We start from the raw sequence: 20,855 nt of genomic DNA on the forward strand, positions 1-20,855 counted from the left end.
AGCCTCACCTCTGTGTCTTCTGAGAAGATGGAATAGATCCTGCTGGAAGATGTGCTAAAACACACACAGAGATGTGAGCAGAGACAGTCAATATGGTTTCACAAAGGGCAAATCACGGGCACTCTCTGACCATTTAATATTTGGAGTATTTTCCAGGTTTTGAATGCAAGTGCTTATCCTAAGTGGCTGCTACCTGAGTTTCAGGATGGATCTTCACATCATTGACTTGTATGACCTTTTTTCCAATAGGAAGACGACATGCTAGGGAAAAGGGCAAAATGATACATTCAGCAGGTCACTTGAACTACATGACAGGGAACCAAATCTTGGGATACAAAACTATGTGCACATGACTCACAGTTAGGGAAGGTCCTTAAAAGTTACTGGCAGACTTATGACAGTAATTACCATCATATCTTCAAATATTTAAACTTTTAAGATCCATTTTTCAGAAGAAGGAAAATGGGTTTAAGTAGAAGTTTTAAAGAAAATGTTGGATTTCTTCCATTCAAAGTCAGCAGACATTATTGTAGTTCCACTGGAAATGAGCTAGGCCCATTGTGCTTTCCCCTGGCTTAAAAGCTAGACTACTAGAAGCCAATAGGTCTATTTTTGATCAGAATCAGACTTCGAAACTCATACATTTCCATTAACTTCAATGGATTTACTGTATTTTTGTATAATGGAGATTAGAATCTTTCTTGTGGTCTGAATGTAATTTAAAAGAATTATGCAGAAAGGCAAGGCAAGTAAAGCTCCTGTCAAAAGGTTAGAAAAATCAATACGCAGAGCAGAAAATAAAGTAGTAAAAAGGGTATTAAAACCCCCAGAAGTTAAAATGTCATTTTGATATGGAAGAGAGAAATTTTCCTGAGAAACTGTGTTATGTAGCACAAGCTATCTGTGTGAATAGGCAATCAGCCTCATGACTCTTGGAAGAGTGTGGTGCACAGTTGTGCAATTGTTGTAGTGCGTTTTTATAGTTTGTAATAATTTGAAGTAGTTTTGTTTTGTATTCCCATATTTTTCCCAAATGGTTTATCCCAGACTGTACCCCCGTCCCTTTACCTGTGTTATCCCTCTCCCTGGATGAGATCATCCCCAAACCCCCACCCTGGCTCTCTGTCAATCACTCAGCATCCCATCCCTCCATCCAGAAGTTTCAGTCCAAGTCGTCGAGTGATCAGCCAGAGGCCAGGGGTCAGCCCCCCAAGCCTTGCCCCATACACTGTCCTAAATGTCTATCCCCCAGTACCCATCCCTTAGGGTCACTCATTGGTTGGTAAAATGTTATCTACTTTTGGTTTCCACCTCCCTTTAAATGTGACCTTGGCACATCTCCCGGGGCTCTCGGCAGGAGGCCCCCTGAGGTGCAGGAGCTCCTTTGGGATCCTAATAAAACCTTGGATTAACCCCTGCTAAGAGTCGGCCCTTTATGTTCTACCGATGTCTCTGGTGTCTCTTGTGCTGCACAGGCGCCCAGCCCAGGTGCCCTCAGCACCCTCGGGGCACACACAGAGAGTGTCTCCCTGCCAGCCCAGGTGCCCTCAGTACCCTCAGGGCACAGAGAGTGTCTCCCCGCCAGCCCAGGTGCCCTCAGTACCCTCGGGGCACACACAGAGAGTGTCTCCCCCCAGCCCAGGTGCCCTCAGTACCCTCGGGGCACACACAGAGAGTGTCTCCCTGCCAGCCCAGGTGCCCTCAGCACCCTCGGGGCACACACAGAGAGTGTCTCCCTGCCAGCCCAGGTGCCCTCAGTACCCTTGGGGCACACACAGAGAGTGTCTCCCTGCCAGCCCAGGTGCCCTCAGCACCCTCGGGGCACACACAGAGAGTGTCCCCCTGCCAGCCCAGGTGCCCTCAGTACCCTCAGGGCACAGAGAGTGTCTCCCTGCCAGCCCAGGTGCCCTCAGCACCCTTGGGGCACACACAGAGAGTGTCTCCCTGCCAGCCCAGGTGCCCTCAGCACCCTCAGGGCACACACAGAGAGTGTCTCCCTGCTGTCAGCCCAGGTGCCCTCAGCACCCTCGGGGCACACACAGAGAGTGTCTCCCTGCCAGCCCAGGTGCCCTCAGTACCCTCGGGGCACACACAGAGAGTGTCTCCCTGCCAGCCCAGGTGCCCTCAGTACCCTCGGGGCACACACAGAGAGTGTCTCCCCCCAGCCCAGGTGCCCTCAGTACCCTCGGGGCACAGAGAGTGTCTCCCTGCCAGCCCAGGTGCCCTCAGCACCCTCGGGGCACACACAGAGAGTGTCTCCCTGCCAGCCCAGGTGCCCTCAGCACCCTCGGGGCACACACAGAGAGTGTCTCCCTGCCAGCCCAGGTGCCCTCAGCACCCTCGGGGCACACACAGAGAGTGTCTCCCTGCTGCCAGCCCAGGTGCCCTCAGTACCCTCGGGGCACACACACAGAGTGTCTCCCCGCTGTCGGCCGTGTCGGGGCTGCCCCCCGGTGTCTGCCGACTTGGGACTGGCCCAGGGCTCCTGAGAGGCTCGCAGAGAGACCGAGACATTTTGGCGACCAACGTCGGGCTCTGAGACCATCCCCGGACCTCACGGACGGGGTTTGGACATTCTTTCAGACTGTTCGCAAAGCCTTTGGCCGGCAAGCTACCTCAGAAGAACACACTCCGTTGCTCCTCTGTGCAAGAAACTATTCCCTCAAGAGTCAGTTTCAGGTAGAAGTCACCATACCAGCACCTCCTGTTTTCCTGTCCCACAGCTGGATTGGTAAGTTTACCTTTTTCCCGTTTCTCCCCTCTTCGGGAGGGGGGGTGTTTCCCTGGCTTTGTCTTCAGGCTCGCTGCAGAGAGCCAAAGTTTATTTTTCTCTATTTTTGGCAGGCTGCCAGCTTCAGGTTTTTCTTCTCCCCCTCCCCCCCCACCTGGGTTGGTGAAATTTGAGATACAAAATTTAAAATCACAGCTACAATGGGTGCAAAGCTTTCTGTATCTCACAAAGGTGTCTATTACAATTTTTTGAACTTTCTTAAGAGTGAAGAAATCCGATTTTCAAAAACAGATGTTAAACAATTTGTTAGATGGCTGTTCCTTCATTTCCCCGATGTATCAACTGAAAATATTCACGATTTGGCTTTCTGGGACAAAATTGGCAATGAGTTATTGAGAGCAGGGAAGTCAGGTGACAAATCTTTGTCAAAGTTTGCTTTTCTAGCTATGCAGATAAGAAATGGTGTAAAACCCAAATTAAAAAGGCAGGAACAGCCATCTGGGAACAGTTTCAACACCTCTGCTTCCCAGAAACACGATTTACCCCCCTCCAAGTTATGTTCTCCCTCTCCTAGCCCTCTTTCCTCACCCTCAGCCCCGACACAGGACATTCTGAAGAAAGCTACACTCCCTAGCTTCCCTCAGAAGCTCCCTGTCTCCAACCCGGACAGTTCTGGTCAAATTCCCCGGGACCCTACCCTTTCCCCTATTTCCCCAAGCTGTGATACCCTGTCCCGGAATTCTCGTGCCCGCTTTTGTACCCCCGATCCGCTTCAGGTAACTTCCCCAGACCATGATGGTAGATACCACATGGCCCTGCCGGCTCCTTCTTCTTTCCACAATCCTTTACGCTCTCCCAACAACCCATTCTGGTCGGAAAACCGCGCCCCTGAAACCCTCCCTCCCAGCACCCTCCCGCCGCCCCCTTCTGATAGCTCTAGAACTCAACAGGATTAATTGTAGCTGTTTTAAGTCCTGACTGATCTTCACTTTAGGCAAATTGTATCAGCTGGAGAAAAGCCTCTATATTCAAGGACACCACATCATTAGAATAGGTCATGCGTTCCCGTCATGGAACCTTCAGGAACACTTCAAATTAAGAAATGTACATAAAATTCACTTCCAGTGGAAAGGATTGTCCTCTGAAATACATAAAATCTAGTTTTCAAGATATCTATTAAAATAACACAGAACTGTGTGCCAAGAAGACTTTAGGGCTAGCGATCAGAGAATTTGTCTGGAACCACTTGATTAAATTAAAAGTGTTTTTATGGAATACATTGCATGGCTGCCATGTATCATCACATTTTTTTGTGGCTTTTATTGAACTCACCTTCATCAATTCTGTTTAAGTTCACCTCATTGTTGATCACCCTTATTATCAGTGTGTTCAACGATGGCCCCATTGTTACTTCTAAGCATATTTTGAACACTGAACAGAAGGTCAAATATCAATTTATCTGAAGTAGTTGCCAGAAATGACACTTACAGTCCTGTGGAAATGTTGAAAATTTCATAATGAAAAGGTCATAACATGTTATCAGACACCTTGCAGAGGGAACCGAAACCAATTAAATTTCAGTTTAAAAAAGAGAAGAATTGAATGGTAATATTACCATATTATCCAAGGATATGCAGATTTGCAATACCAACATTAGGTACAATTGTAAATCAAAATTAATACATAGACTGCTATGGTTTTTCTTCCAATCATAAAGTTGTTATTTATGTCAAATAAGAAAGACACTAAAGAATATAATACCTGGAAGATTAAATTGGAAGGGACCTCAAGGATCATCTGCTACATCCTTTGTTGTGAAAAGTAGTTTAGACAAGATGGCCCTGCACCCCACCTGAATATTATCTGTTCAATGATGGGGAAGTGTCCAGTGTTGGGGAAGATGAAATAATGTCTAAATCTAAATATACTTACCTGACCTTGAGCAAAGAGGAGTCATAGATTCTGTGGTTGTATTCTCATAAACAATCTGCAAAATCAGTCTTGAAGTTGACTTTAAAGATATTCACTGATTGCATCAAATTAAGGAACTAATTTCATTACAATAAATTGAATTTTTGCATATAATAATCCCCCAGCCTATAAAAACAATACACTTTTACCAGGAAATCCCCCCCACCCCACCAACCAACAAACTAAAATATATGTTCTATTGTTTTGCTTATCTTCTAACAGATTCTTTCCAACAAGATTCTGAGGTAGAAGTTTTAAAGTGAACATTTTTTTAGAATTATGGCTTGACACCATTGCGAAGAGTGAAAATATCCACAAAGGAAATGCATATTAGTGGAGACACAATTTCCTTAATCACTAATTAAAATCTGCTATGTCAGTGGAGCATACATTATGTTAATACACCAGTTTTGACTGATATCTAACAGGCAAGTGTATAACAGGTGTGTAACTATTGTATATTCCAGTTTCATACTTTTTTTTTAATTTTTAAATACTTTTGGAAAAAAAATCCCATACCATGGACATCATTAATAGAGACAAATCCCATACCATAGACATCATTAATTTCTATAAGAAACTCATAGAAATCTGAGTTTAAACCTGCACTTGTCAGTTAAAGTTTTTACTTTAATCAGCACTGTCACTAAGGTCAATAAACAGTCCTATTAACAGGCACACCAACATTTAGTTGATGAATAGAAAGTACTGGTCTGTATTTTCTTTTTCCCTATCACATGATGTGTTATTAAACTATGTATTCATAAGTGGAGTAGATATAGTATTGAACCCCAGAGAGTCTTCACATGCCTCCTGCTCTGCTTGCTACAGGACAGTGACACGTCTGCAGTTATAACCATATAGATCCACTCTCCCATTCCTCTTTCCTTTGCAAATTGCATTAAAGAATTTTATGTAATTTCTCTATATTTTACTAAACAGATTGCTTTTCTAACACATGCTACAACACACATATATTCAGAAGAAATATAAAAAATTATTTCCAGAATTGAAAATCTGAGCAGATTTTTCCATTTAGGTGCAGAAAAGGAGCTCTGATATCAGAGGAAAGTTTAGAATTTTCTCTTGAACACCTCCCTTCTTCCTTCCTCTGTATCAACATATAAATTTCTATGTGTGTGTAGATGTGTGTAGAAAATGCATCAGTTATGATTGTTTGAGAAGAGGTGAGCAGCTTGAGCAATGTGCCTGGAAATGCAGAAGAAAAAAGTCTAGCTTTGCAGATCTACAATTTCTGATTTAACTTCATGAGTGATTACAGAGCAACAGAAGCCATTTCAAGAGAGAACAGTCAGCAATGTTTATGTTTAGAGAACTGCTACACTTTTCTACTCAACTTCCATCGAGCAAATAACATAAAAATGAAATAACTGATAACATAGCAAAAAGTCCATATAGCAAACCACAGTTCTGAACAACAGAAAATATTCTACATTTAGATTTTTTTAAAAAGCATATTAAAATTTAAATTTTATTCCATTCTCAATATTTACTTTTATATTTACATTGCCTATATGTTGTTTAATCTTATAACCTTTACATTAAATATTTTTCCATAAACTCAGCACCTATTCATACATGCACGAAATTACTTTCATAGCATTCTATGTCAATAGAACATAATGATAAAAAGGTCAGTGCTATTGTTTCATTGAAATAACTCATTGATAAGATGATCAATGTCCTCAGATTTATTTGAGTTATAAAATTATATAGTGTAAAAGAGATTCTGTGATTTTTCAGATGTCATTGGTATTTTGGGGTCTTGTCAGTGCTGCTTTGAATTCTGCTTCTGTCTCCAGTATAGACTGTCTTTTAAAAGTTGCCTGATTTACCTTTTAGCTTACAAACAAAAGGACAAAACTAATCTCACCACTACTTATTTCATTTTATTTACCACTATTTCTCTAGTGAGAGCTAAGACCACACTTCCCTGCAAAACATAATTCCATTTTAGAGAGTATGAAATTTGTTTCTTCTAACAACAGAAATTTCCTGGCCAGAAATGGTTGACTATATTTGGTAGTTTAATCTTTCTGATGTATTTAAATATAAATTTCTAAAATTACTGTCAATAAGATTGATTTTCCTTAAATGTAAATTGCAAATGTGGCCAGTTTCATCTGAACTGGAAAAGTAGCAAAACCCAGCATTTTCTGTAGACTTTGTTATGGAGTTACATCTGGAGAATGGATAAGTTTAGTGAACATTGTAGAGAGCTGTACTTTGAGAGGCAGAAATTCATCATATACAACATTGTTTCTCTCTTGTAGCCATTACAGGTACGTGCATTTTCTATGCTCCCAGTGTTCAAAAGCATAAAGTACACAGCTATGTCTTCTGTTTTCTTCCTACAGTTTGCAAAGACACTTTTCTGTACTGGGGATGGGGGGTGAGGTGAGACTGAGCTGGTGCAGGGCTCTTTTATGCATCTCAGTAGGAAAAACCTGACAAAAATGGCTTAATACGGTAAGTGCTATAAAAAGACAGAATAAAAGAAGGAATATAGTTAGTTAGTAAACCTTCTTTCCTTATGGGCACCTGTTGGTGTGATGTTGAACAGGGCCCATTTGGGTTTTTTCCTGGTGCACAGTGAAGATGAGAGCAGATCCTAACATGGGGAGCATTTGGTCCTTTGAGCTACTTTTGGTCCTTTGAGCTACTATCCAATTTCCTCATAAGGAAGCTATTCCAAAGAAAGCTGTTCACAAGGATTTGTTGCTGCACTGTCAGACCAAGGCAAGGCCACACAAGTGACATATTTGCATGAGCGAGTAGGATCTGCCCAAGGGGCTGTGCTGTGGTGGACTGGCTGCACTCATTCTGCAGCACAGCACAGGCATGTGCCCTCTCGGGTCAATTGCCACATATTGCCTACCTTTCCCAAATCTAATTTACAGACTACCTTATTTGCATCCTAGCTTCTCAAGTCCTAAATGTGAGTCCAAATAGAGTAATGACCACTGGCTCCTTGTACACTGTATCTCCCACAATGTTCCCCATCCACACTACCAATTCCTTTTTTCTTCAGTAGAAGATGAATAGTGGGATTATTAATTAATGAATTTTCACAAACCATAGTACATAGTAATTACTGATTTTATAAATTAAGCATGTAGTCCTACTCCATAACTAGAAAATTAAGGCTATAAAAAACCTCTACTCAGTAAAAGAAGTATCCACAATAAATTGCATTCTTTTCTTTTGGAATCTCTCACTCAACAGCTCTCTAAAGCAGTGGTTTGAAACAATTGCACTGGGGAAATTCTCTGGTTCAAATATGGAGATATATAAAGATTAGCTGGAAAGGAAGCCTAGGGCATGTATTGTGCTGTCCAGTATAAGGTTCATTCTTATATATTGCCCTGCTTGTCTTTTCACCTCCCAAAAAGTAGAGCTCTGTTGGTGGGGAATCATGAAAGCTTCCCAAATCTGTCTACAAGGACAAAGAAATCATTTTGTCAACTTGCAAATTACACTCTGCAAAAACAGTGTTCCTGTTTTCATTCAGTTAAAACAATCCTCACATTCCTCACCTTGAAATACTGCTAAATTTTCTCCTGCTTTGCTAAAATGGAGTGGTAAAAGTGAAAACTCAAAATGTCTATGTCTTCTAAAAAAGAGGAGGCCACATGGAAAAGTAATTTCATTACAGTAAACTGTACCTATCTGTATTGAAATTTATGAGAACATGAAAAAAATATAAATTTTGTACAAAATAAAATAAATATTTTCTTATAATATGCATGTGCATCTCTCAAATATTCTAAATCCAAATCTTCTGTGCACACATGCTCACAAACACAGAGCACCTCAAAAACTGTGATAGGATTGTAAGTGTAATGGTGAGTAGCTGACCTTGTAACAAATTATCTGGATCATATATAAAACAGCATACGAACTTCATTAGGAAATTTCTCAAAGTTCCTCAGAAGTAAGAAGGATTTGAAATGAGGATTGATAGTGCAAAATAAAGGAAATTAACCCCTTGAGTTAATAAAAATATTAGTTTTGATTATCATTTAGGAAAACTTGCACTAATTTAATCAAGAAACGGCAAAAGGACCCAAGGAAGAAGAATCCCCAAATTACCTACAGAAATATAGAAAATCTGATAAAATCTCAGCTATTTATAACTTTTCTTATTTGTAACAGAACAGAATTAACTTCATGCATCCTGCAGTTGCTGGTAATAAAACCACACCTTCAATGACAATAGTATGTTCAACTTGTTTTGGCTTTAAAGGTGTGGTGAGGGCCATAATACCAATTTATCTTCATTGTAGGGATTCTTGCCTACTGTCACAGACATCTTTTCACTAAAAATCCTTTCTTTAGGATTTTTCCTTCTGAGAAGCTAAGAGGCCTCAGAGACAATGTAAACAATGCTGATCTGCTGCTGTGGAATGCAACAGGTCCACCTGTGATTGGCCCATCTTGGATGTTTATAATTAACGGCCAATCAAGGACCAAGTTATCTCAGACAGAGTCCGAGAGCTGCCTTTGTTATCATTCTTTTCTATTCTTAGCTTAGTTAGCATCTGAGGAAACCTTTCCCTTCTATTTCTTTTTAGTATAGTTATAATGTATATATATAATATATATATAATCATAAAATAATAAATCAAGCCTTCTGATCATGGAGTCAACATTCTTGTCTCTTCCCTCACCTGAAAACCCCTGTGACCACAGTCACACCTACTTCCTTTATGAATCAATGGGTAAATAGATCAAAAAAGTTTTTCAGTTTGCTGGCCAATTGAGCTAAGAGTGATACTCAATGTCCTGAGGACCATGTGCTGGAGAAAATTGAACCCTGAGAAACTATCTGCAAATAGTATAATGTATAATTTGTATAATTATTCTCCAGAATATACTGGGTTAAGGTGCACTCATCAGTTAGCCACTTAAAGCTGTGGAAAATTGTGGTCAGTTGTCATGTATCCACAAAACTCCCACCAGACAGAAACGCTGTTTTGATATGAACAAGCAAATCTACAACTGAAAATATGTCCAAGTCTATGAAAAACTTAATGAGTCGTTTTTTAAGTACTGAAATTTGATACATTCATTTTCTCAAAATGTTGGGCTTATAAGACTTCACAATGCTATATCTACAGCAAGGAGAATTCAACTGAATGGAAATACAAGATTTGAGAAGTAAAGGTGTGAAGAATCAGTACAGATGATGCATATTCATGCACATCTACAAGATATTTTTTTGTAGAAAAAGAAAAACTAATAAATTTGCAGTGTAGTTTTCTGTAAGTTGCGTTAAAGAATGATGTGACAAGAAAAATGTTATTTACAGTCTTAATGAATACAGGACTCAACCACATACAAAAATTATTTCGTATTGCTTTTCCTTGAATAAAATGTAGAAAATAAAATTGTTGTTGTAAAGGCAGATTAGACTTCATGCACTTATTTCACAACATGGAGCAGAATTCCAATAAAAAGCATGGCAAAATCTGAGCCTTTCATATAAAAATACAGTATAAATTATTCTTTCATCTGAATATATCTTCAGGAGCAATACACACAATTATCCATTCCTTCTTTATTATGCAGTTCTCTACCATTATTCAGTATTGTCTCTAATGCTTCTACTATTTCTATTATCACTAAGATTGGATTCTATTTTTAGTTCTCATCTTGAATTGCTTTTGAGTTTGGATAAGGTGCCTGTCTTTATTTCTTCTTTTAAGAGAAAAAATTATTATGAATAATGACTTCCTTTGAATAATGCTCTGCAGGTGAAACAGCGTCATGTCTTGAACTAAAATCCAGTGAGTTTTTAAGAAGCTTTTTATTGACTTCAGTGAGTTTTGGGTCAGACTACCTATGAAAAAATGAATCATATTGAGCAACAAACTTTTTATTTTGGAAATGTCACCAAATTTATCCTTGAAATTTAACTCATAATATTCTTTTATTACTCCCTTCAAAGGATAGCATTTCAAGTCTTATTTTGTGAATTGAATGTCTTATATAAATGGCCACAGTAGAGGAAAAAAGAAAAGTGGGTCTGTCCTAAAAGGTTATTGAAATTTCAACTAAATTTGAATGGACCAAGTTGGTACTGTCACTAAACACATAATCAAAAAAAAAAACCAAAAAAAATAAAACCACAAAAATTTAGGCATTTTTACTGGTGCAAAATAAATTACAAATGGAAAAAATATGTGTTTCAGCACATATTGTCACAGTCGCTTTCTAAAGGGCTGGACAGATTGGTTTCAAGTGAAGAATTCTCTGCTAGATTGTCTTACGTTACTGTTTTTCTTGTATCACAGAGATCAGAATTACCCCAATAGATTGGTCAGGATTATAATGCTGGCGGATATTGGGTCTGCTGTGGTCCTCCACAGGCTGTGGAAGACAGACTGCTTCACCATGGTCTTCCCATAGGCTACAGGAGAATCTCCAGTGCCTGAAGCATGTCTGCCTGCTCCTTCTTCAATGACCTCGGTGCCTGCAGGGTGGTCTCTCCCACATCTTCTGAAACCTCCCTTCAGCTTCATTTGCTCCACATATTTTCCTATTTTCTTAAATGCATTATCCCAGAGGTGCTATCACAGCCACTGATGGGCTCAGCCTTAGCCAGTGATGGATCCATATTGGATCCAGCTGGCATTGGCTCTGTCAGGTAAGGGGGAATCTTCTGGAAGCTTCTCACCCCTGTAGCTCCACTACTACCAAAAAAAAAAACCAAACCAAAAACCAAAACTCAAAAACCCACAAAAGGTGACATCTGTGCATCTGTGCTATGTGATCCTTTAACTGAACATCTTTAGTTACTGTAAGTTTAAAACAGAAAGTACATATAAGTAAAATGCTAAAATGTGACCAAGATGGTTATGAAAGAAATAAATAAAAAGAAATGAAATAGACTGCATTTCAATTGTGTAAATTTACTGGAAATTTGAAGACTCCTGATCAACCAAAAAATAATTCCAAAATCTAACAAAAAGCAGATGTGACATGTGTAAAAAGTCAGGTATTTTTCTATTTACCTTGTGGATAACATCTTTTGATGAATAATATGGGCAATGGAATTTGATTCCTAATTTTTAGAAATGCTTTAAATGAACACTTTTTATATTTTTTGAAGCAGATTTCTTGAATAAGCATGGTTTAAAACAGTAATCTGAAGTATATTTACTTCCTGAAAGAGATTAACTGAATTTTTTTGTCTCGTTTCACTTTAACAAGGACAACAAGAATTCTAACAAAGTAGATCAAATGAAGGTATGATGAATTTATCCTTTCCATTCTCAAAATAGTTATGTACTAATATAGTTTTATTTTAGTTAAATATCCAGTTATTGATTCTTATTTGTATGAATTTTCAGTTTACAGCAGCAACTGACATAAACAATCACAGTTGTAGAATCTGTAAAAGAAACTGGGTGACACACTGCATAAAAATCTGAACTATTTGAATGAAGCATTCCATACTATAACGGAGAACTTTTATTTAAAATCTATATCTATTAGAGTATATAAAATTAAAAAAATAAAAATTGGATACTGAATCTGAAAAATAACATTTGATGGCAATTGCTTTGAATAAAAGCAGCAGAAAAAAACTAGGAAAAGATGTGTGGTATCTGTGACTGAGCCCTGCATTGATTCCAAACGGCAGTTTCCAGACAACTTCCTAAAACGTTCCTGTGTGTGGCCCAGCAATTAGAGGCATAATGGCATTTGTGAAAAACTTATCTGACTATCTGACTGAACAGAATAAATGCATAGGGGCTTACTAGGCGTAATGTCATGCTGAAGAGAGCTAAGTAGTAAAGGTAGGAAATTTTTCACCTTTTTGAGGTTTTTTTTACATTTAAAACATTATTCTAAGATACTGAGGCAGAGGAATGACAGTGAATTTAAATTCACAAAACAAAATAAAAGACAATCCACTGGAATAAGTTTAACAACAACTATGACACAATCTAGTGCTGGAGATATCTCAGACTCATAAGAGATTAGAGTTAGAAATCCCAAAGGAGTGTAATGTTAAATTTTCATGCGTCTTCAGTTTTTAATAGAATCTTCTTTTCAGAGCTGACATAATTTATAAAGCACATTAGGTTTTCCCACCATATTTATATAACAACAAAACCAGTGAAAATAACAAACAAACATGTTTTATTAGGGTAAGGAGGAAGCTAAAAAAAGAAATAACTCCTTAGTATGTCTGGATCATTTCCACAGCACTGCCATATGGCAGATTCAGCAAAGCTGCAATAATTTGTGATTGTTTTAGGCAGATCTGGCAACTGTTTACTAAAGATTACAGAAACTAACCTTTCAGTGAATATGGTGCTATACTCTCAGCATGCACAATCTTCGACTGGTCCTGAGTGTCTCAAGGGTGGAAAGCAGTTCAAGTGGCTTAAAATGACCACAATTACTTTTTCTCAATGGCCATGGCCAAAGAATGACTGGATCTTCCTTTCTGCCTTCTTTGATATGAAGAAAGGTAGGTAAAACATGTCTAAGTGTAACCCTACATATACAACTGGGGAAAGAAGAGCTGACTAAGTTACCAAATGCAATGAAATCGCAAAAAATGAGTGCTAGGTCTGTAAGTACACTCTACCTTAAAAAGGATAACTAACTAAATAAAAAAACCTATAACTCACCAGTGATTTTACACAACAAAGCAGCTCTGAAGTACATATGACTACTTATATAAAAAGATTCATCCTGACTAATGCTATTAAGGTTCTAGTTCTGTCACAGTTCAAACCAGAAATCTGTCCTGTCCTGGTCTTGTATTCTTGCTAGTGGTAGAACCAACACTCTTCTGACCAAACAAATGAGGCAATTTTTAGAAGCAACTTCTCAGAAAAACTGAACCAGGTAACAAAATCCTTTCTGAAAATGGTAATTGTGTTAGTGCAAGAAAAGTAAAGAAAATCATGACATTAATCTTTAACTCAGAATTATTTTCCAGAATATACTGGGTTAAGATGCACTTATCAGTTATCCACTTAAAAATGTGGAAAATTGTGGTCAATTCTTATACATCCACTCCAAAATTCAAAATAATTCAGGTAATAATTCATAATTACTACCTATTTTGTGGGCATTATAGAACAACAACAACAAAAAAATCCTTGCACTGCATTTCTTTGTCAGTGTTCCAGAAATGTTATAATGCAACCAAGGTTCCCTGATTTTAAGGGGTAGCAGAGATGACTTTAAAAAATATAATGTCTTGTTTGTTTGATATTTTTGCTTCTGTATTCAACCTTTCATGAGACTTCCATGTAGAACATAGAAAAAGCAATATTTTAGACTGCTTTTATGTTTTGCTCATGTCACAGTCTCCAGGTGAATAAAGACTGCTAATTTCTATTTATAGTAGAAGTATTGATAATTATTCCTATTATTTGTTTAGTGCCTATCCACACAGTATTAAGGGACAGATTTAAGATACTGAGAACATGGACTTCCAGTTTGAAAATGTTATAACATTTCTCTGCTATGGCCCAATGTAGTTGAGCATCCAGTGTATAAGAAGTCTGATGCATATGGTATGGAGATATTTTGCACAAAGTCTGCTCACATGCTCCCTCTCAGTTTTGCAGACTTTGAATCAGTTATCAAATAGAATACTATTTTGCTAGACCAGTGATTTTCAATCTTTTTTTCTTTATTTTTCAAATTTGCAGATAGATAAAATATTTCCACTGAAGGAAGCAAACCTTTGAATAGCAAATTTTGAGTCAGTCAAAAATAAGCTTATTTTTCAGTCACCTTTCACATTTCTTTCAGTGTTACCTGATTAATGTTCAATTCAGAAACTAACCACTTAAACCTATTGTGGCTGATGTTGCAGAGAAGCTGAAGAAAAGCCTACCTTTTGCAAAGGTATTGTGAATTCTGCATTAATTTGAGCAAGGTGATAAGGACATATGAGTTCAGAGAATCAGAAAGTCAGAAGGCAATAACAGGGCTCTGCTTATGGGTCACTGCATTCGCCTTCAGGACAGTAGCTATTCTGCAGTTTCTTTTTTCTGGTGAAAGAATGGATTTCAAGAGGGATTTCAAGCAGATCGATGGTGTTGCTTTGCTAGTATTTGTGGGAAATCATCCCAGCCAGAGTAAAATAACGGGAATATATTAAAATTTATTTACTTTATGTTTACAATATGCACTGTATTACAATGTAATTGCTTCAGCAGTGCTTCTTCTAGTAGCAATAATGGTTCTAGTATTTTTTATTGAGTGTTTGTCATTTCAACACTAATTTAATTGCCTTTGCAAATGTTTGCTTTCTAGCTGTTACCAGGAAGCTCAGCACAGTGCACCTTTTGAATCAAATCAGGCAATCCCTATCATTTCACTTAGTGCCTTCCACAGGATTACTTGAAGGAAGTAAGCTTTAGGTGACAAATTTAACAACCTAGGGACTCTGTCTTATTAAAAATCCTTGGTTTGCGTTTGTCTAAAAAATCCAGTGTCTGAGCTTCAGATTGAATAAAGTCACTGAATTTTTTTTTTTCCCCTTAGGATGTTGAGCATATACATTGATAGCATGTTTCAACCACTGCCTTGTTTTTAATATCACAGCTTCTACTACCAGGCATTTATGTGAGGTTAATAATCATCGGGAGCATGATTATAAGAGGTTCTGTTAGTGTGTATATTGGCAAATGTCAAGCCTGTATACAGCTCCTTTGAAGATGTTCTGCAGTTCCCTTAAGTACAAGAGCACCTCTTAGAGCAAACCCAGACTCTGCAATCACCTGCCCTGTTAATCCTAATTATCTTTAATGGGACTCAGGAGTTCATGATAGCAACACCTTGATGTTCAACTTCTTAATTCAATGTATGACATCTTGCCTCTATACTCATCAGTCATACAGTTTAGAACTAAAAGGAAGGAATAGCTTGTGTCTGTCTAAAAGACAACCTTCTTGGCTACAATGAAATTAGGAAAAATCCTCCATTTTTGTCAGTAATTTTTTTTCTTCAGTTATGAATCTAACAATGAAAACTAATTTCACCTTTGAATTCTCTTTTTACTGTTCAAACACTGCATTTTATTTAGATTTTCCCTCCTAGTCTGAAGGCCACATCTGATTCTACCTTTTCTCCTCATTGAGAAGCATATATAAATTATAACGTCGTGGTAAAGTGCACCAGAATCATGTTACACTCTTGACATTATAGAGTACCATAAAACATCAGCATTCATAGGTTGGCCGACTTACCTCCTTTAACCTAAGTACAGTGTCTTGCCAAGAATCATGGAATAATTCTGTTGGCAAAGATTTCCAAGATTAGTGAGTCCAACCTTTGATGTGTCACTGCCTTGACAACTAGACTGTAGCACTAAATGCTGCACCTAGATGTTTTTTGAAGACCTCCAAGGATGGTGACAGCCTGGGGGCAGCCTGTTCCCATGCTTAACAACCTCTTTCATTAATTCTTTCTGGTATCCAACCTGAACCTCCTCTGGCACAGCTTAAGGCTGTGTTCTCTTGTCCTGTCACTTGCTCTCTGGGAGAAGAGGCTGACCCCCACCTGGCTACAACCTCCTTCAAGGTAGCTTTAGAGAGCCACAAGGTCTCCCCTGGCCCTTCTTTTCTCTAGGCTAAATAACACCAGCTCCCACAGCTGCTCCTAATATGACAATCTCTAGGCCCTTCACCAGCTCCCTTGCCCTTCTCTGGACATGCTCCAGTACCTCAATGTCTTTGTTGAAGTGAGGGGCCAAAACTGAGCACAAGATTTGAGGTGTGGCTTCACCAGGGCTGAGTAGAGAAGTTCTTAATTGAACAGATCTGTCACATAAAAAAATGTCATAAACCCATAGAAACAAACTGTAAACCAGCGTAATTTTGTACAGAAATAACCGATTCAGTAACATGTTACTTTGTTCTTTGATATGATATTTAATGTTGAGCTTATTACTTTGCAATTACCTGAATAGACATCTGTGCACTTCCATAGGGTTTTACATTAATGTTTTCTCTTAGTGCTTCCATTACAGAGATACTTAAAAAACAAAACAAAGTCAGATTTTAATTAAATTGTGATTGGAATTTATATATTCTACATATATTTTCGCAGTTTTAATAAATGATACAATCCATTCAGATTTTTATATTTTGCTCTGGGATTTTCAAACTGTTTAAGAAACAAAGAATATCTTCTGTCATATATCTGAAGATGGACATAATCCTCAGTATTTGCCTCTCACCATAGGGAGAAAAACCTTGGATATCTTTATTTCCTTATGAGCTTGCTTGCAAACTAACAACTCCAGGCAAGCCCATTAATACCTTTACAAGAGTTAACTGGCACAGTGGAGCAAATCACCTAGTTTAAATCAGAATTCAATGCTAATTCATGATGCCTTCATTGCTCTGTGTTTGGGACAACTAATTAATCAAACCCAGCTTAGGTTGTTGAAATGATCTGCATAAATAGGATTTAAACTGATTATAATTTTTAAAATAGAATCTCATTACCTGGGTAGATTTGACAGAACATTTATATCTGTGTTTGAATTGCTAATATACAATTAGAAAAGTAATTATGTAAAGTATTAGAACACTATGTGCTCTGAGAATTATTTATTACTCCTTGAGTAGCCTCTCTGATATAAAAAAAATCAGTTAATAACTGAAAAAAAGCAGAATTTCAGTATCATATTTACAATACCTCTTTATTAATGAACACACAGCCCATATTGAGCTACTTTGAAGAAAGTTCAAAGTGCATTGCTAAAATGGAAAAGAAATGGAAAAAATACAAACTGCAAAGGAATTTTAATCCATTATGCTACAAGGTCGACTTTTTTGATGATGTGTTTGGAAGCAGTAATTGCTCAAGCATATATATGATAAATATCTCTGAATTATATGACCATATGTTGAATCTCATATACCCACCACCACACACAGAGAGACACAGAGAGATCATGAGGGATGGGATGAGAATTCCACCATGTTGTGTTTTGTGGTGGTGCATCCTTGCTCTCCCCACTCTTCTTCCATCCTGCTCTGTTATCTCAGGAGCTCCTGATAAGCCCTGAGCTGAATCAGCTGAGCCACTAAGTAAAGCACTCCTTGATGGCACCAGTTTGTCACTGAAGTGTCCCTTGACTAAGCTCTTGCATGATAAAGGTGGGAATGGTTCTGGCCGTACCAAAAACCTCAAGTGCCTGACCCAGATGAGGAACAAAGAATGAGGAGTTATCCTTCTTAGCTCTGGTAAATCATTCACCTGAATTGTATAGCCCAAGTGAAATGGTGCTGTTTCTAAATGACATTTTGAAAAAATTAATTTTAGCCTGAGTGGAACAATACTATTGATAAAGTTTGTGATATTGAAAATATCATCACTGATGATGAGGCCTAGATTGATATTCCCCACCTCACCATTCCTCAAGGTGCAGTCCATGCCTCTTGAGAAATGCTAAGGGATTTGATGTATTTAACTTAACCTGAATGGAATTTTAACAGGTACCTTTACAGCCATAGATACAGATATATGCACCTCTTTGTCTGCATCTGTGCATTGATTAAGGTATGAATTACATTATTGTGAATCTATAATTAAGTCATTTTTGTAAATCAAGTAAACCTACTGAATCACCTAATAAATATTAAATTAGTCAATGATTAAGTGCTGATAAACCCTTTTGTGCCCTTATATTTTGTAATCATATCCTTTGCACTTTTACCCTTTTGCATTCCTTGTCTTCTTGTAAATCATTCTAAAATGATTCTAATCTAATTTTCTTATGTATGCTTCCTCTATGTAGTAAGTAATAGAGAGAACCTTGCCATTTATCTCTGTTAAAGTCATACTTTCACAAATTCATATAAAACTTGCTTTTTGCCAATACCTTTGATGACAATTCTTTAAGTGACCTAAGCACTTTTTCAGAACATGTATGAAGCAGTGGATCTAATCAAATCCTATTTGATTTGTGATGTGCTGTGACGTGCATTGAGAATGTAGCACAATCTTGAGCTAAAAATAGTTTCAAATGAGGATAACCTGGCAGATGGATTCCAGTGGCACAATTAGCTGCAAACAGCCCCTGAGTCCATGGTGCAAGAACAGTCCACAGAGTGAATTCTCACAAAGAGCTTCCTGAATCACTTGGATGTTAAGCCCTCAACACCAACCATTACCCGTTTTGCTTTACAGATGGACAGTTCTTGCCAATATAGACACAACCATTCTTGTTCTGCAATCAGTCAACAGACTTCACACACACACAAATATACAGCTTCCCCTTGGGTCAGCAGCCATGACTGGCAGTGCAGCGAGAAAGCATTCAGTGGGTACACCTGCATTGGTAAGGACCATTTTCTGTATTATTAAGTTGTAAGAAGAATCCCTAGAATAGTTTTCCTGCAGGCCGAAGATCATTTCCCAAGGCTTTGAGAATGTGTTTCAGAATTTAACTCAAAACTCTTGATGGTTTTGGGCTTTCTTTTGAAGTGCTTTGTTTTTGATGGTTTTGAGTTTGGTTTTGAAGTGCAAGGCTGGTTTGAGGGCAAAGGCAAAGAGACAAGCACATTCAACAGGATGCATACAGACATTCCCATTTCAGGTGGCCTCAGTGTCTGTTACAGAGACAGTTTTTCCTTAGGCCCCCAGTGAGGGTCTGTGACTCCCTTCGACATGAATTTTTTAAAGAATTTTTTGATCCAGATATATAATGTACAAAAAAAAAAATCATTGTGATTTCTCCTCTCTTTACATGTTAATATGATTTCGCTCCTTCAGAACTTCTGTCAACTTCACAGAAAAAAATCTTTTTCTATGTATGGATGATGTGATTGCCAATTTTTTGTATTGTATTTGCTGGAGACAATTTTCTGGTAGATGCTACAGTCTTCTTCTTACAACCTGATTTAAAAAAAAAAAAGAGTGAAAGGACTCTTCTTCCAGCATCTTCCCATTTCTTCTTTGAAATCAACTAATTCACATGTAATTTATTAATTCACAGGTCCTTTATGTGAGTTTTAGGTGCAAATCATTTCCTCAGCTGCCTTGGCCAGAAGTGTGACATTGGCATAATTAAGGTGACAAAAGTTATTGTTCACAGTCTGCAAATAATATGACATATTTACATTTAAAAACCAGTCAACCAAACTGCACTTCCTTCAAGGTTACGTAAAGACCATGTGCTAGAATTAGCATTCTGTTTCGCGTATTAAATGCACTACTGTTTTACAGTTAAATGATGGACTCCATGAACCAGTTTTAGCTAGATTTTTCGTAATGGAGAACATTTAAAGTTTTATTGTTATTGGATATTTTACTAAAAAAAAATCTGCAGGATTATCTTGGGAAACCGGACTGATAAATTTAACATAAGCTTCTAAAAAAACCCACAATGGCATCAATATCTGACATAGCTGACCAGTCCCACACCACAAAACCAATATCATATTGATGCATTAAACTACTCTCAACTTGGAACTTATTTAATAATCATAACTCTCCCGCATCCCAATATTTTAATATTAAAATCACTTATGGTTCATATATTAAAAGGATGAAGAGATTTAACTATTGGTTACTATTTCTCCATATTTGCATATTCACATATTTTTGTTTTTGTTTTTCAGCGTCTCCACCAGTTAAATCAGAGAAACCGTTAATAAAATTCTATGTGCGAACTAGAGTTCTACGAATTTAAGTTCTGCAGAGGAGGATTTAATATGGATACACATATTCTATCTTTGGCAAACAGCAGAGACAAGATATTAATCTGTATATTCCAAATATACTTGGTCTATGCATACAAAACAGTGTCCTCAAAAAGATTTCCTTTTGTAAAATCTTGTCGCATTTCTTTTAATTCCACTCTAAACTCTATTATATATTTAACCTTGTTGTTCATTGTGATTATGGTTTTGGAAACTTATTTCCAATAAATTATTAGGAATCAATCTGTAAGTACTAATTCTAAGGAATCCATTTCCAGCAGTTAACATGCAAACAATAGAAATGAAAAGATAAAGGTTTTAAAAACATTTAAACCTTTAAAAAGGTTCAATTAAAAAAAAAGTTGTAATGCCTTTTATTTTGTTTCTACTTTAATAATAACAATAATAATAGATATTATTATTTTAAATCTCTGTTT

This window comes from Molothrus aeneus, chromosome 2 (assembly GCF_037042795.1).
Source record: "Molothrus aeneus isolate 106 chromosome 2, BPBGC_Maene_1.0, whole genome shotgun sequence".
Classification (NCBI taxonomy): Eukaryota; Metazoa; Chordata; class Aves; order Passeriformes; family Icteridae; genus Molothrus; species Molothrus aeneus.